The sequence below is a fragment of the Eriocheir sinensis genome, unplaced genomic scaffold (genome assembly GCF_024679095.1).
Source record: "Eriocheir sinensis breed Jianghai 21 unplaced genomic scaffold, ASM2467909v1 Scaffold788, whole genome shotgun sequence".
Taxonomy (NCBI): domain Eukaryota; kingdom Metazoa; phylum Arthropoda; class Malacostraca; order Decapoda; family Varunidae; genus Eriocheir; species Eriocheir sinensis.
The window spans coordinates 39,001-57,800 of NW_026112151.1; positions in this window are offsets into that span (position 1 = coordinate 39,001).

Here is an 18,800-nt window from a genome sequence, read left to right on the forward strand (position 1 = left end):
TTAGATTATCTTTATTTTTTGTTTGTTACCTAATCCATGATGCTCTCTCTGTCTGTCTGTCTGTCCGTCTCTCTCTCTCTCTCTCTCTCTCTCTCTCTCTCTCTCTCTCTCTCTCTCTCTCTCTCTCTCTCTCTCTCTCTCTCTCTCTCTCTCTCCTCCCACCATCCTCCTGCCCATACATACAAGCATACATACATTCACACACACATACATACATTCACTCACACACAAACAAACATATTCTCCCAGTAGTTCCTCGCAGACATGCCCATTAGGAATTCAGTCGCCGCGGGAACAACAAGGAAGCACCTACTCTACTCTCTCAGTAAGGTGAACGGCCTCGAGCTCTTGTCATCCCAGCGGCAGAGTGTTGAGCTCGTCCCGCACTGGGCTGGCGTGGCGGCGAGGGCGGGTCTAAAGGCTCTGATAACGCTTTAGTAGAGATTGTGTTATTATTTCCGTGAGTTGTTGTATGAGCCGAGTGATAGTGTGACAAAGCTTCTACACCGGGGATGCCACAATACTGTATTTTATCATGGTTTTAGTAAGTTTTAAACATGAGAAGAATTCCGAATGATGAACAAGTGAAGTCGTATAAAAGAATATATTATATAATATTGGTTTAAGCCATTTTTAAACATTAGATATCTTCCAATTGATTAACTAATGAAGCATAAATTTGTGTTTCTTCCAGGGTTTTAGTCATGGACTTCCAAATGATAAACAAGTGAAGTCGTATTAAAGAAGCTGGGTTTTTTTCATCGCTGTAGTAATTTTTAAGCTTGAATGGCCTTTGAAATGGACCTAGAACCAACGAGTAAGTCAAGTAAGCGAAGAGGGAAAGAAAGAAAAAGAAAAGTAAAGCTCCTAGGCCTTCAAAATGATTTATTATGGAAGTCAAGTGAAATAGGCGGTGTTGTTCTTCATTGTTTCAGTCACATGTAAGCATACAAATGCATCTTACAAATGGACCCAGAAGTCACCGCCAGAACTCAAATAACCTCGAGAAAAGGAAGAATGAAAGCAAGTTCAGTGCTCCACCAACATCCTTCTCGTGGTGGTGAGGAGCGGGGCGCGTCACACCAACAGCCTCAAGTATGCCATGAGGGTGGCGGAGGGGGGGCAGGGCGGGGCAGGGGAGAGCAGCAACCATGTGTGTGTGTGTGTGTGTGTGTGTGTGTGTGTGTGCTGGGGTCTGTCACTGTTTACCCACTCATATAATAGCGTAGGGGCTTTTGGGGGCAGTGACCACCGATGTGTGTAGGCATGGGGGGCGTTTAGGCTATTTCCGGACGGGTAGAAAAAGATTAGTCAAAATGTGCTACTAACTAGCTAACAAACTAACTAACTAACTATATAACTAACACCACACACCTTTCAACCTCATACTCCTCTTTGTTCTCACGGGAAAGGATGGAAAAGACGGAACGGGAAGGAGGGAAAGGAAAGGAAGAGGAGACGGGGAAGGAGGAAGAGAAGGGACGGGTGAAGGAGGGAAAGAAAGTGAATGAAGAAGGAAAGGAAAGGGGAAGGGACGGGAAGGAGGAGGGAAGGGATATGTGTGTGTTGAGGGGGAGTTTAGGTTCTTTGCTGGCGGGTTAGAAAAAAAGTTCGTCAGAATTTGCCAGTAACCAACAAACTAACGAACTAACTAACCAAAACTGACCTCTGTCTGAAGTTCATCTCCCTTTTGGCCACTCCTCTGAACTCTTTTTTAAAATTTTAAATAAGGGCAGTGTTTAGCGTTTTTTTCTCATTATTGCTATTATTTATTTTCTCCTTGAGCTGCTTCCTTCACTGTGAAAAAATAACACCTTCACACCTTCAAAATTCACATTCCTCTATCCTCACCTTCACGCGTCATACTCCTCCTATATCTAACACCACGCCACATATTCCTCTTCTCTTTAACACTTATAGTCTTAAACATTTCAGGGCTCACACACCCACATTTGGTAAGGCTTTCGTAGAGGTTGTTATGTTAGTATTTCCATGAGTAAAGAGCCTAGTTATACTTTGATAGGCCTTCTGCATCATGAACGTAAAAATAACACCCATGAGAACCCGACTAATCTCCTTTGTGGCCTTGAGAAATATTGATTGTGAGAGGTGAAAGCGTTTGGTAAAGGTTGTAGGCATTTCCATGGGTAGTGTTATGGACGTAGAGATAGTTTGACAAGGTTTCCGCACCATGAACGTGAAAAAACAACAACTCATGAGAACGTGACTAATCTCCTTTGTGGCCTTGGGAAATTTGTTGCAGCTGAGAATACACGCCTCAAACATCAATAACCACATGACGCAGCAGTCCACGGCCGCCAGAGGGGAGTGAATGCGTCAGTGTGTTAGTAAAGCCGGTATTTCACGGGAACGATTTTGCTCGGGACCCAGACCTTCGGGCGGTGACTTTCGCGCAGCTGCTGTGCGAACATGACATGCACTAATCACACGAGGATGCTACGTTTGATGGGCACCTGGTGATCTTGGTCTTGACCTTGACTTTCAGGGACCGTATACCTACTTTCAATTATAAATAAATGTTGATTAATTTCTGTCAGTCATATTATGTTTTAGTATAGTTATTCGTACACCGAAAACAAAAATGCATTTACTTTAAATTCACACCTTACCCTTCCTTCCTCCCATCCTCACCTCACCTAGATGAATGAGATGAATTTGAGAGTCGCTCAGTTAGTACAAATACTGCTGGAGATTTAAATGTAATAGTTAACAGTTTTAAAGACAGAGAAATCAGAAGGTGAATGAATCACAAGTGCTCACGAGTAGTATTGTGGAGCGACAACATTGGATTGCAAGAGACTTATCAGAACCTAACCAGGAATAAATACGATATATGCAAAGTCCCTCCCTACCTATAACTACTCGAAGTAGTATAAGTAGAGAGAGAGGAGAGGAGAGGAGAGGAGAGGCGAGAGCGAGAGCGAAGTCATTGAGGTGGGAGGAGCATTTGAACCAGCCGGCCAATCAGGGTAGAGTGAGACGAGCGGCGGGCTGCCTGCGCAGCAGAAAAATAGCTCCAGCCAACCCGTTCTAGTACCCCCTCTGGTTCATGAACACGAGTCCACTCCGTGACTTTTGTTCACGGAAGAGGCATGCTGCACCAAAAGCATCCTCGTGAAATACCGGCTTAAAGGAATCCAGTGCAACCGTCGCCAGGCTGATCCGACACCCACGAGGGATCAGGTGTTTACAAATATTAGTTCGTGCCGAGCAGTGAACCTTCCCGCCCTGACTCACCACAATGCTAACACGCTGAATCTGTTGATCTCCGGCGCACGCACGAACACTTGCAACGAGGAGGGCAACGGGGCGGAGGACAAGCTAAGAGAGACATGAAGGGAAGGAAAGAGGGAGAAGGGGAAGGGAAATTAAGAAGGGAGGGAGGAAGGAGGGAGAGAGGGGAAAGGATCACTCTTGCAATGGGAAGGAAAAAGTAACGAAGGACAAGCTAACAGACAAATGAAGGGTTAGGAAAGGATGGTTTGAGGGGAAGGGAAGGCAAGGGGGAGGAGGGATGGTAAGGGAAAAAGGGAGGGTAAGGGAAAGGAAGGAGGGAGAGGAAGGAACGGGAAATGAAAGGCAAGGAAGAGGAAGGAAGATTAGAAGGGAAGGAAGGAGGGAGAGGAAGGGACGGGGAAGGAGCGGTAAGAAAGAAGGAACAGGAGAAAGAGGAATGAACGGGGAAAAAAAGGGAGGAGGAGAGAGAATGGACGGGAAGGAAGGAGAGGCACGTCAAGGAAGGGGAAAGGAAAGAGGGAAGTAAAGACGGGAAGAGCCAGAGGAAGGAGGGAGGGGGAAGGAGAGAAATGAAGAAACGGGGAAAGAATGAAAGGGGAAAGGAAGAGAGAGAGACAGAGAAGGGGGGGAAATAAGGGATGGGAAGGAGAGAAAGGAAGGGAGAGAGACAGGGAAGGAGGGAAAAGAATGGAGGGGAAGGAGGAAGAAGTAGAAGGAAAGGGGGCTAAGAAGAAGGGAAGGGGAATAAGGGGAAGGGAGAACACACTTGCAGGCCGCGTGTTCCCTCGAGGGGCTGAACAGAGGGGAGAGAGAATGAAAACAGTGGACTAGGAAGTGGGCGAAAGACTTGTTACACCACGACTAAAAAAGAGGTGAGCTGCATTTCAACGAGTGAGAGGACGGCATCAGAGAACGAGGATATGGACACGACGACACGCTTGTTGAGAAAGGAAGGAACGCAAGTGACTAGGAGGATGAGAAATGGCTGACAAAATTAGGGAAGGGAAGGGGAAAGAAGGGAAAGAATTAAGCCCCGTTCACACTGTGCCGACTCTGGGCCACGACTACCCACGACTCTAGAGTACACGAGGTCTTGGGTGTTGATGTGAAAGGGTCGGGCATGTCTGGAAAGAGGTCTTGAAACGGTCGCCGAATGCTGCGCCGACGTCGTGAGGGGAGTCTGGAGTCGTGAGGGTTAGCGCGAAAAAGTATTCCATGCTAAACTTTCACGACAAGAGTCCGCAAGAGACTGGACCAACCGTCATTTCCGGTTGAGGTCTGATGGAGGTCTGGGGCAGTCGTCAAGACAGTTGTCAACAGTCTTGGCTTGTCTTGAGACAGTCGTGACGACTGTCTTGGCCATTTTTCAAATTTTTACAGTTTCTTGTCGGCACATTCGTCGTTGCCGACTACTTAAGAATGATGAGGGACTGTCGTGACGACAGTCTTCGCCTAATGAAGGACGTTCGTGACGAATGTCTGCTCAGAAATATTGGCTAACACTGCCGCCATCAAGAAATTTATCTTTTCAGTTTGCAGTCACAAGCACAATACAACTGGGCATGGTTACGTTTCGCTGGCACAAATTTGGGAGCCGCACAGCACGCACGCACTCCAGCTGCCTCTCTTGTTTTGAATGACAGGTTGCCACCCTGAGGTCAGAAAAATGTGGAATGCAACATCTCACTCTCCAATAAGGAATGGATCCATATTTAATGGAACGGGTGACAACCCTAAAATGTCTCGAGCATGCAGTGAGTGATAATGAATGCGGAAATGACTTAAGGAGGAGGAGGAAGAAGAAGAGGAGGGATTGCTGATAAAACTACTGAGAGAGGGAGGAGGAGAGAGAGAAAGGGGGAGGAGAGTGTGGTCGCTATGCTCAGACGCCTCCGCCGCTCACATCAGCGATTTCCAAAGGTCAAAAATGAGATGAATCAGGTTTTTATGACTGTTTTTTTCACGTTCGTGGTACAGAAGAAGGGTCAATCTACTGTTGTAACCCGTAATCCGGGCACACAGGGTAGACGACACACTGTTTGTATTAGTGACACTTGACTTAAAATTCTGGTACTTTAGGAGTATTTAAAGGAGTTCGTAAATGGGGTGATGAAACGGTGTCGCCTTTCTTTATATGTATTTTATTCTACCTTAATACTACTTAATATTACAAAGGGTAAAAATATTGTTTAAACCAGCGACTGGCTTACGAGACTCAATGAGTCTTCAGGTTTTCTTTCACCATTGGTTACTGACGTTAGCACTGGTATAATATTGAGTAAAAACTCGCACAATAAAGTATCATAGAAATATAATCCTAAGTAAAACTAAGATAATAGAACACAATAGATATGTTAGATACGCTTTCCTCTATGGCACCACTTTACTCCATACTCACAGTAGCAAAGATGATTGTTCTACCCATGTTGTCTAGGGAAGGACAACTGGGTGTATAGCAACGAACAGAGTGCTGGTTGATCTGATCTCTTGGCTGCATAAATGCTTCTTATATAGGCATGACATACATACAGACATCACGAGGGTAATACGTCAGGCGTGTGAGTCATACATCAAACTCACACCGAGCTCATACAATAATCTACCTAACCTACATGCTTAATTCACGCGGTGACGCAGCTTTGTTTTCATAACATTTTGTTCCGCGGTTGATCGTGTTTTGGCCGCGGTTGATTGTGTTTTGGCTTAGAGAGATAAGCGGGTGCGTTAATGGGCAATTGCAATTGTGTATAGGTTGGTAAATGAACAGTGTGTGGGGGGACAATCATGTCTTGGAGTCCGTGTTGTGTTTTAGCGGTCGATACCGCTGTTGTCATCGGAAAATAATGATGATGACACGAGTGGTGTCGCGGCTCGCGGGGCACCACATACCCCCCCCCGTTAAAATCACGCCACGTCCTCGTGGCACGAAGCGTTCCGCCCGGCGGACGACCATGGAGGGCCAAGACGGGGATGGCGGGACCGTGGGGGAGGAGGCCCGCGAGAGACGGGACCTGAAGAGACAGAAGAAGGCCACCCCACCGGCGACGAAGACGACGCCGAGGAGGAGCAGCCACCCCCACCAAGGGAGGAAGGGGTCGAAGGCGGGGACCGGAGACGGATTCCTGGAGCGCGTGAAGTGCTGGAGGGAGGTCCAGCAGGGGCCAGAGACGACCCGGGCGACGGCGGCGGGGAGGGAAGGGCCAAGGGAGTCTTGGCCAGGAGCGATGAGACCACGTCACGTCCGATGTGGAAGGGGGCGCGATGAACCGTCAGCGGGGCGTCACCGTCCATAGTAGCAGAGGCAGGGAGGCTGAAGGCGTCGGAGTGGGCACTACAGCCCATACCGAGGCGGAGGAGACCCGTCCCGTTGATGGTCTGCCTGTATTTGGAGACCGGGCTGTCCGGGCAGACCATGGTGACCACCTGGGGAGTATCGGTAGCGAAGACCCAGCCCGCAGGAGACGGGATGAAGACCGGGGGGAAGACTCTGAGGAGAGACTTAGAACACAGCGAGAGGGCGTCTGGGCGATCGAGAAAGAGAGCGATCTCGCAGCGCCGGACAGAAGTCGAGTAGACAGGGGCGACAGGGGACATACATAGAGCAGGTGGTGTTTAGTACAGCGGTCCAAGGAGTCTAAGAGCATATAGTGAGTGCGGTCTTCAGAAACCGCAAGGTAAGTGGAAAGCGTGTCGGTGTGCAGAAAATATGGCGTGCCATCAAGATGAAAAGGCAACGCGTCCATTTTAAACACATCGAACACGTCAGAGGGATCCCCTTTCATGGGGATTTGTAAGTAGAAGTGAAGGGTTCCCGAGGAAAGCGTACCTTTAGAAATAACCCTAGAGACATCTCTATACAATGCTAAATATTCATGTGCTGCAGGGAAAAGTAAGCCTGGGTAATGGAGTGACGCATTGCTGAGCACACGAAATAGTACATCATTTGGAAGGAGGAGAGGGGAAACCTGCGTTTGGGACAGCTGCTGAAGGCCAAGCTTGAGATTCAGAGTATCATGATTCAGGTTACTAAGTGCCAACTGAATGAGAAGGATAGTCTCCAAAATACGCATTTCCCCTTCAATTTGCAAGGTTTTTAGTGAGAACTGACGGATAATAGCTGAGGCCAAAGCCGAGGCGGACTCTAGACGGGAGATGGCAGAATGAACATGACGGAGGTCCCGAACTGTGGCGTTGAGGACTTCCTGATGGAGGTTAAGTTGACGTCTCTCTTCTGTGGACAGAGTGTAGAGCTGGGAGAGCTTCCGTGTATCACATCTATTTGGGCCTGAGTGGCCGTACCGAAAAGGAGGTTTGCTACCGAGCCAAGGAAATCCACGGCCCCTCGCTTCTGGCGAGTCCGAAACGGGCTTCCATCTCTACCACTCATAGCCGACAGAAAGCTGTTAAGATCTTTGAATAACTTCTCAAACTCAATGTGAAAAGAGTCTAGAGTGCGCCTGAGTAGACCAACAGTAGGGAACGATTGATTCATATGTTCAATCGACCATGAAACTTCCGCTGTTAGATTTGCCACGTTGATGAGAGGACGTTGGATGTCGTCCGTCTTGATGACGACGGGGACAACATAGTACCGTCCTGTCAACAGCATCTTAAAGACTGGGGAGAAGACGAGGCCGGACGAATGGGTTGCTCCTGGAGGGATCAAGGGAAGACAAGGAGAGGGCAACACCCAGGAACTGTAATTATAGGGGGCATCAGTTCGTTGGTCGTTGGCGATACTCAAGAGGGCGTTCCATCACATTGGGGAGAGAAGGGGGTACCGTATTGGAGCGTAATGAGCGACTGACACAGGGCTCTGAAGGAGCTGAGGGAACCAATGAGGGGACCTCTGAAGCATCTGAGGAGACAGGAGCCGGTGAGGAGAGCTCGGAAGGAGCTGGAAAGGACAATGGCAGCGGCTCCTCGGGGGAATAAGTCATGGGGAGTGGGTCCACTTCTACTACTTGATCAGGGAGAGGGTATGCACGCCTGACATTAGGAGAGTCATGGAAGCCAAGAGAGTCCTCGTGAACGACCTGAACATTATTTGTGTGAACTGTCTTGATCTTACCACCTCTAACATGACGCAGTCGTAAGACTACAGGGCTTATTTTTTCTAGCACCCTAAAATGTCCATTGAACAAGGGCTGGAGCTTCTTTGGTTCGCCCTTTGTACATACATGCCTTAAGTAGACCCGATCTCCTACTACCACCTGTTTGGGTTTGGATTTCCTAAACATTCTTTCTGACTCCTGCCATCCTATATCTATATTGGTCTGACATAGTTTATAGGTACGCTGCGCGACACTAGAAGTAAATGCTTTATAGCTGTCAACATCATAACAAGGTTGGAGTTTATTCTCAAGCACTTCAAAAGGAACATTTGGGTCCCGAGAGAAAAGCAAGAAAAAATGGTGAATCTTTCAGAACACGATGGTAGGCAGTGATGTAGGCGTGTGTTGCAACCGGAAGCATTTGGTCCCAGATACCGCGATTGTCCTCGCACAAAGCTCTCAAGATATTTATTAAGGTGCCGTTAGGCCTTTCTATCACACCGTTTGCAGACGGGTGATAAGGAGTTGTCCTTAGATGATCAATCTGTAACAACTGAGTCAACTCTCGTAAGAGAGTGTTGACGAACTCCTTTCCTTGATCCGTGACTAGAATCGGCGGGATGCTGTGTACACAGACTACGTTCTTGTAGAACGCAGCTGCCACTTCCTTGGCTGCCTTCGTACGAAGGGGGGTTGCTACCAAGAAGCGTGACAGGACGTCTATCACTGTCAGTACATACCTATAGCCTTCGTCTGAAACAGACAAAGGTCCGACAATATCCATATGGACTCTGTCAAACGGTTGGCCAACCTCTGGATACCTCATAAGTGGAGCTGGCGGGATCCCTCTTCTTAAACCGACAACAGACAGGACAAGATCTGACATATTGCTCCACGTCCGCCTTCATTCCCGGCCAGTACGCAAACTTGCGACAGCGTGCCAACGTAACCTTAGTGCCTCCATGCCCTGCAGGTAGCATGGAATGCGCCAAAGCTAACGCGTTAGGAATGTAGCTTGGTGGAACGATAACCAGTCTTTTCTGCTTGTTGTATTCATCGCAAACATCGCGGTAGAGAATGCCGTTCTCTACACACACTTCACTAAGAGGCAGTTTTTTGAAGTGCCTCTTAGCTGCATTTAACGTTACATTGCTCCTCTCTGCAACCTTTCTCTCATCTCTCTCATGTACGTTACCACCGGTGGTTTGTTCAAAAGCATGCTTCAATTCTCTCAGTTCAGGATCGCGATCCTGGTGCTCCATGAGTCCAGCAAGACTACAAAGGATAAACTTATCCTGTTTGTCATGTCCCTCCGGAGAGGCGACAGACATGTCCTGTCCACCCGTAAGGGTGACAGACATAATTCGAGCATCCAATTCGCCTTCTATCACGTCACTCTCCTGATTCCTAATCCTTGACAAAAAATCTGCTACCATGTTGCTGGAGCCTGGGAGATAATCAATACTAAAGTCAAATTCTCCTAGAAGTGTCTGCCAGCGTGCAATCCTGCTGCTAGGTACTGTGCTTTTTAACAGCCAAGTCAGTGGTCTATGGTCCGACAGGATGTGTATCCTATAACCCAAGATAAGGGGTCGATTAGTACTGAGGCCATAGATGACTGCTAAAGCTTCTCTCTCTACCGCTGAGTAGTTACGTTCTGCTCCATTCAGGGTTCTACTAAAATATGCTATGGGACGTAAACTACCATTTTCATCCTTTGTTGCAACACACCACCTATTGCCTTATCTGACGCATCTGTGGTGAGATTGAAGGGCTTCCGGAAATCCGGAAAGGCTAAAACAATGTCAGTCGTTAGACTGTTCTTTAGTGCTAAATGCATGCAATGCCTCTTCATTCCACTCCAGATGTGTCTTATCATTCTTGGTTACTTTCCTCCTTTGAGTAAATTATTAAGTGGGATGCTATCTTGGCAAAGTCTTTAATGAATTTCCTATAAAAGTTAACCAATCCCAGGAAACCTTGAAGTTCTTTGACTGTTTTCGGAGGAGTGAGTTGTTGCACCGCCTGTACCTTTGAGGGCTGAGGTTTCAAGCCAGAAGCACTAACAATGTGACCCAGATAATCTACTTGCTCTTTGAAAAAGGAACACTTATCTAGTCTTAAGGACAGGTGAGCCTTCTGCAGTCTGTCCAAGACGGCATGGAGGTTCTTTAGGTGATGGTCCATGTCTTTCCTTGTACTATCAAATCCTCAAGGTATACATGTACAATTCTTCCTGTCAGACCTATGAGAACTTGATTCATGATCCGTTGATAGGCTGCAGGTGCTGTTTTTAATCCAAAGGGGACTGTAGTGAATTCATAGAGGCCATAAGGTGTCGTGAAGGCTGTCAAGTGTTTAGATTCCTCTGCCAATGGGACTTGGTGGTAGCCCTGGCGCAAATCAAGGAGGTGAATACTTTACTTTCCCAAACTGTTGCAAAATGAGGTTAATGTTAGGGAGTGGATGTTTGTCATCAATCAATTCATCGTTCAGAGCGCGGAAGTCGAGACAAAGTCTGACTCCACCATCCATTATGGCAACAGGGACTAGAGGTGCGCTGTAGGGTGACGCACTAGGGCGTATAATACCCTGGGCCTCAAGGTCCTTGAGCTGAATCTCTATTTCTTTATGATATTTTACTGGTATTGGGTATGGCTTTTTATATATAGGCTTGTCATTTTCTAGCCTTAAAGTGTGAATATAATAGGGGGTAATAGTGAGTGGCTCGTTTTTAGAGCAAACACATTAGGATACTTGCGGGTTAAGCCCTTCAGACAGCAATTTTCCCGTTGTGAGGGTAAAATAGCTCGTCTATCAGCTTATCGAGTACCATCTGCTTACTTGACTGGGTGACAGGCGGCTTTGTAGCTGTTTTTGTGACAGCCGCTACACATTCATTAGTCGATGATTGATAGTATTCTGAGTGACAAGAATAAATGTGTCCCATCACTTCACCTGTTGGCATCTCAATAGTTTCTTCAGTTGGGTTAGCATAGGGAATGATGAATTTGCCTTTGGTTTGTTTGACGTTAGGAGTTAAGGTTACTAACCCGGGAAATAAAAATGAAGAAGGGATATCATTGGACCTTGGGAGAAATAAGGCTTGCTGGGCTCTGCCAATCTCTGCCTCCAGAGTGACATACCCTGCCGTGCCTGGTAGCAAGGACGCCACGTTAATAGCGTATGCTTTCACTGGTACTTCCTCCATCTCGTCTAAAGTAGGTTTAAGGTCGGTTAGTCAATCTTCTGGGTACGGGCTCATATCGTCCGCAGCCAGGAATGAACTTCCACTGGGCAGGCGCCCACCATTACACTAAACTGCCCAGGTGTGGCCAGCGGTGCAGCTACCACATTTGTCTCCACATAAATTCTAGGCCCAACAAAACTGCTGTTGGTAACACTATACCTTGTGATATTACTACAAACTTTTCTATAATTTCTCCGTGCCCAAAGTCTACTACTACTTCGGCTATTCCTTTATTAGGGATTGGAGTCCGATCTACCCCTTGTATGGAGAGAGGTTCTGTAACTATCATCTTCCCGCCTACCTTCCTAAATAAATCTTCTTCTATTAGGGACGCTCCTGCTCCTGTGTCTAGCATTGCGTAAACCATCTCCTTTGGTGCATTAGCGCCTACGCACAATCTCAACGTGAGGGCGTTGGTAGGGCCGTGGACTGCCGCAGCTACTCTGGGGTCGTTTTTTTTTTTGTTCTTCTCGTGGTCAGGGTTGACCCAGGAGCTACGGGGTGAGGGACCGGCCGTGTACTCCGGGCGCCAGGCAGCGCAAGGCGAGACAGGCTGACGCCTGTTTCGAGTGGGCTGGTACTGAGGGTACCGAGAGCCCGTTGGTGGGTGGTAGGCACCCCTATACTGCCTTCCATATGTGCAATCGCGAGCCATGTGTCCTACATACCCACAAGCATAACATGTGGGTGGCGTGGGCGCGTTCCCATATGGGCGTGTAGGTGGCGCGGCGTGCCGTCCTCCCCTTTGGGGTATCGGGTAACGTGACTGGCCTGGAGGGCGTGGAGGACGGGCTTGTGAGACATGTTTGGGTCCGGATGCCTGGGTGGAACAGACGTTCAGCACTTTTATTTCTTTGGCGATATCGGCATCGGATAGCTTCGACTCTGGATAAGCTTTAATATACTCATACCCTTTCTTTAATACCTTCTGTGGGTCCCCCTTTTCTTCCTCCGTTAGGATGAGTAAGAGGGCCGGAGGGAAAGCCTCTCTGAGTCGTAAAGCGGTTATCTCAGTTAGCAAACTGGCATTGTCAGGCTTGAGAGCGATCAACTCGTCTCTCAATGTCTCCAGGCGGATGAGGAAGGTGCGGATGTTTTCTCCTGTCCGCCGTTTTGCCTCTCCCAATTCTTTCTGGAGGACCGAAAAGGTCCTTACTGTGGGAAACACACGTAGGAAGTCTTCCTTTACTTTTTCCCAATCCTGTCCACATCTAGTGATACAACCGAGGAGATGATCGCGCGCTGCTCCCAGGGCATATTGTTTGGCTAACTCAATCTTTCCGGTAGTGTCCCAATTTGCCTGTGTCCGGCTTTCAATATCCTCTATCCATTTCTTTGCTAGCTTATGGCATGGGAGGTTTGGTGCTTTGCTACTTTTTTCTTCTCCACCACAAAAATATAAGAGTCCCTGCACTCTACTAAAATCATTCAAGGTATGACGGCTAAGTAGCGTGACAAGATCATCATGGGCAAGGGTGATCGATTTTCCATCTCCTTTTTTGGGGGGAGGGTTCTTGCCTTCGTCTGGCATTTTTAACTCTAAAGTCTTATTCCCGTAATTCCAAGAATAACTGTCTTCTCCCTCGCTTTCGGATGTGGACATACACCAGTACAATACCAATATAAACCAATATAAATCGCAAGTTTCACCACAAGTTTCACCACATGTTTCACCACAAGTTTCACCACAAGTTTCACCACATGTTTCACCACCCCACACCTGACACCAATGTTGTAACCCGTAATCCGGGCACACAGGGTAGACGACACACTGTTTGTATTAGTGACACTTGACTTAAAATTCTGGAACTTTAGGAGTATTTAAAGGAGTTCGTAAATGGGGTGATGAAACGGTGTCGCCTTTCTTTATATGTATTATATTCTACCTTAATACTACTTAATATTACAAAGGGTAAAAATATTGTTTAAACCAGCGACTGGCTTACGAGACTCATTGAGTCTTCAGGTTTTCTTTCACCATTGGTTACTGACGTTAGCACTGGTATAATATTGAGTAAAAACTCGCACAATAAAGTATCATAGAAATATAATCCTAAGTAAAACTAAGATAATAGAACACAATAGATATGTTAGATACGCTTTCCTCTATGGCACCACTTTACTCCATACTCACAGTAGCAAAGATGATTGTTCTACCCATGTTGTCTAGGGAAGGACAACTGGGTGTATAGCAACGAACAGAGTGCTGGTTGATCTGATCTCTTGGCTGCATAAATGCTTCTTATATAGGCATGACATACATACAGACATCACGAGGGTAATACGTCAGGCGTGTGAGTCATACATCAAACTCACACCGAGCTCATACAATAATCTACCTAACCGACATGCTTAATTCACGCGGTGACGCAGCTTTGTTTTCATAACATTTTGTTCCGCGGTTGATCGTGTTTTGGCCGCGGTTGATTGTGTTTTGGTAAATGGGCAATTGCAATTGTGTATAGGTTGGTAAATGAACAGTGTGTGGGGGGACAATCATGTCTTGGAGTCCGTGTTGTGTTTTAGCGGTCGATACCGCTGTTGTCATCGGAAAATAATGATGATGACACGAGTGGTGTCGCGGCTCGCGGAGCACCACACTACTACCAGGGTCATAAAACTACCCCTGGAAATGCCCAAAGCTCCTACGAAAGCCTTATCAAATGTGTGCGTATGTGTGTGTGTGTGTGTGTGTGTGTGTGTGTGTGTGTGTGTGTGTGTGTGTGTGTGTGTGTGTGTGTTAAAAGAACAAGCCTCGCCGGTCTGAGACTATTGGATGATTGAGGGTGTGGGTGTGAGTCTGGGCGGGGAGGGGACGGGGTGAGGGTGTGTAGGGGTGGCGTGAGGGAGGAAAGGTCGAGGATGAGGAGCCGTGGGTGGTGGTGGTGGTGGTGGTGATGGTGGTGGTTGAGGCATGAGTGAGCGAGGCATGAGCGATGGTGAATGGGGGCAACGTTGAGGATAGAATGACTAGAATGACCCGAGGAGGAATTACGTTGCTGATGTGTGTGTTTAGCTTAATCTTTAGTCTCAACGTACAGAGAAGGAGAATGTCAAGTGGAAATGAATGTACACCGCCACACAGAAAGCAGAATAAAGCAGAAAGGGAAGGAGTGTACATGAAAGACTTAGTTATTAGATGGGGGGGGGGGGGACCTTTAACCTGCCAACTTACGAAGGAAGGTATATATATGTGTGTCAAATGGACATGAGCTTGTACGTATTAACGAACATCAGTAGAGCACAAAACGAAAGAATATAAAGTAAAAAATTGACGGATAGGAATGCGTGTTTAACTTAACCTTTCTTTAGTGAGTCAACGTACAGAGGAGGCTGAGGCAAATGAAGGGAGGAGAAGGGAAAAGGAAGTACGGGGGAAGTAGGGAGGGAAGGGAAGGGCAGCGTGGTGGATAGAATGAGCCGAGGTGGAGTTACGTTGAAGGACAGGAATGTGTGTGTTTAGCTTAACCTTTAGACAGTCAACGAGCGGAGGAGAGTATGTCAAGTGGATATGAAGCTATGAACGTACACTGGCAAACATCAACAGAGCACGGAAGGAAGGAATAGAAATAGACTAAAAATTGAAGGCTGGGAATCCGTATGTTTGCCCTTCAGCCGGTCAGCGCAGAGAGAAGAATGTTAAATGGATATGAACCTGTAACGCCAAAGAGTAGAATAACACAATAAGAAGGACTAGAAGTGAAAGACATAGTAATTAGGTGTGAAATGCTTAGTTCATTATACATTTTGTCAAACCTTCAGCCAGTCAAGTTACAGAAGAGGTGAATGTCAAATGGATGTGAACTTGTATCGACAAAGAGTAGAATAACACAATAGGAAGGAATAGAAGTGAAAGACATAGTAATTAGGTGGAAAATACTTAGTTCATATTAATTTTGTCGAACCTTCAGCCAGTCAAGTTATTGAAGAGATGAATGTCAAATGGATATGAACCTGTATCGCCAAAGAGTAGAATAACACAATAGGAAGGACTAGAAGTGAAAGACGTGGCAATTAGGTGAAGAGTGCATGATTACTAGACACTGTGTTGGCACCCTGTAGCCAGTCAACTTACGGAGAAGGTGAATGTCAAATGGATATGGACCTGTATACCCGAACATTAGACTAACACAATAGGAAGGACCACAAACGAAAGACGTGGTAATGAGGTGGGAGGGGCATAGTTTCTACATGTTTTGGTGGTACCCTTTAGCCAGTCAACTTGTGGAGGAAAGTATATGTCAAATGGATATGAACCTGTATACCCAAGCATTAGACTTAAACAAAAGGAAGGACTACATTATGAGAGACGTGGTAATGAGGTGGGAGGGGCATAGCTAACACACATTCTGGTGGCTCCCTCGACATGCAGGAAAAAAGTATATCCATGGAAATGAGGACATCTGGGAGTGAAGGGACTAAAACAAGAGAGCAGGTAACTTCAGAGGGGAGGGAGAGAGAGGTGATGCACAGAGTGTGTTCAATGAGATGGATGTTACACGGCTTCTCAAACATTGCTCTCCGCCGACACGGTATAAAGTTCCTTGGTTAGTTGAGGTCCGTGTTCTCAGGCGCTTTCGACACTCACAACATTTTTTTTTCAAAGGCCACAAAGGAGATGAGACGGGTTTTAATGAGTGTATTTTCGCGTTCATTGTGCAGAGGCCTTGTCAAACTATCACTAGGCTCATAAAACAACCCTTGGAAATACAAACTTAACCTATACCAAGGCCTTAACAAATGTGGGTGAGTGTGTAAGCCCCGAAGTGTTTGAGGATATGGATCTAAGGCTCTCACAACAACTATTTCCAAAGGCCACAAAGGAGACGAGTCGGGTTCTAATGAGTGTTCTTTCACGTTCATGGTGCAGAGGTCTTGTCAGACTACCACTAGGCTCATAAAACAACCCTTGGAAATATTAACATAACCTATACCAAACTTTTAACAAATGTAAGTGTGTGTGTAAGCCCCGAAATGCTTGAGAATATGCCTGACCACTCATCGTCGCTCGCTGCCTTCCTTGTGGCGAGAGGTGCGCGCTGTAAGCTTTGATGTCGGACACGATTGCACGCGCATGAAAAAAATCTAGTAACTCGTCTTGTGGTAAAAACACTGATGACTTCCCTGGCGGTGACGCACGGAAAGGTGGGAGGAGAGGAGAGGGGGTGGGTGGTTGTGGTGGTGGTGGTAGTGCTCCGCCTCAGCTGCGCTTGTCAAGACGAGGTTTGTTTGCTCGCTCATCACCGCGACCCGCCAATCTAGGTCACAGCAGCCTCCCGGGACCCTGGTGAACCCCCTCGACCCTCCCTCTGCTGTCGCGGCTGGTTGGGGCGCTGTTCTTGGCTCAAGCGATCTCACCCAAGCATGCACCCAACACACAGCTACTACGGGAAAGAATAACACCCATTGCCAGGTCACAGCAGCCTCCCGGGACCCTGGTGAAACCCTTCGACCCTCCCTCTTCTCTGGCGGCTTGTTGGGGCGCTGTTCTTGGCATTAGCGACCTCACCCAAGCATGCACCCAACACAGCTGCTACGGGAAAGAATAACACTCATTTCCAGGACACAGCAGCCTCTCTGGGAGCCTACTGAACACCCCTCGACCCTTACTAGCTGTGGTGGGTGGAATGGGACTCTGTTCATGCATGACCTTGGCGACGTAACCCAAACACAGCTGCCACGGGAAAGAATAACACACCCATTACCAGGACACAGCAGCCTGTCTGGGACCCTGGTGAAGCCCTCCCTTCCGAGCTGTTATGGATGGAACTGGGGTCTGTTCATGGCCTTGGCGACACCCGCCCAACACACAGACACACACACGGTAAAAAATAACACCCGCCAATCCTCTCCTTATGGTTTGTTACTACCTTTTTTTATTCCTGCTTAACATTTGTGACTAACGGTGAAGAATAACCCGCCATTGCTCTCCTTACAGCTTGTCACTTGCATTTGTTTTATCATTCCTACTGAACGTTTGTCACGTTAAGCGGTACAGAGCCAAGTAATGCACGGAATTTACATGCGTTTTCCAAGGGTCACTTTCTTAAACATTCCGGGGCCCAGGGACACACATTATGGCAAGGCTTTCCTAGGAGTTTGGGCATTTCCAGGGGTAGTTTAATGACCCTGGTGGTAGTATGACCCTTCTTCTGTACTATGAACCTAAGAAACACGCATTTGACAACGCCTTCATAGGAGTTTTGGGCATTTCCAGGGATAGTTTAATGACCCTGGTGGTAGTATGACCCTTCTTCTGTACCATGAACCTAAGAAACACGCATTTGACAACGCTTTCATAGGAGTTTTGGGCATTTCCAGGGATAGTTTAATCACCCTGGTTGTAGTATGACACTTCGTATGTACCATTAATTTAAGAAACACGCATTTGACAAGGCTTTCATGGGAGTTTTGGCCATTTTCAGGGATAGTTTAATCACCCTGGTTGTAGTATGACCCTTCTTATGTACCATTAACCTAAGAAACACACATTTGACAAGGCTTTCATAGGAGCCCATGAGAACCCCAGCGACTTCCACGAGAGGCTTTTCAAACAGACGAACTGCAGGGCCGATACGTTTAAAAATACAGACTTAAATGTTGAGGGTCAGGATGTTTTTTGCTGTTTAAGTCGCGTCCCGCCAGTATTTATTTTTCTTTTTTACAGAAAAGGAGACAGTTCAAGGGCATGGAAAGAAAGATAACAATAATGAAAAAAAAAAGGCCGCTACTTACTGCTCCTGAATAGAGGTGAAGCCTCAAGTTAACTCGATGACGGCCGGGACGTAAGAAGCGTGAGACACAAGACAAAGTTTGAGGGCGGCTCAAAGAGTCGGACAAAGTCTCGGCACAAACAAAGGCGAGGCGCAGCAGCAGGCGAGGTAGTTTTTCGCGTCCCGGCAGACGGCGAGGCAGGACGAGGTGACTCCGTCCTCTCTCCCTTTGTCCCTGCTGATCAAAGCCTCGCTCAGCCCGTGTTTCCTCCCTATCTTGAAAGCTGCTGTAATCCACCAGTGGCCGGGAGCGCAATCTGGCGACGGGGATAACGAGCAACTCCTCCGCGGCTCTTTGTCTTTCTCCTTCCTGCAGACAGCAGGAAAGTTAGTCTGCCCTTCCATTGTGGCGGCGCCTGGCCGGGGCTGGCCGGGGCTTTGTGCGGGCCTCCCTGGCGTGACTCGGGCTCGCCCTTTTTGTGCCGGTACTTTCTTTGGTGCGGCGTAAAAGCCAACTTGTTTTCC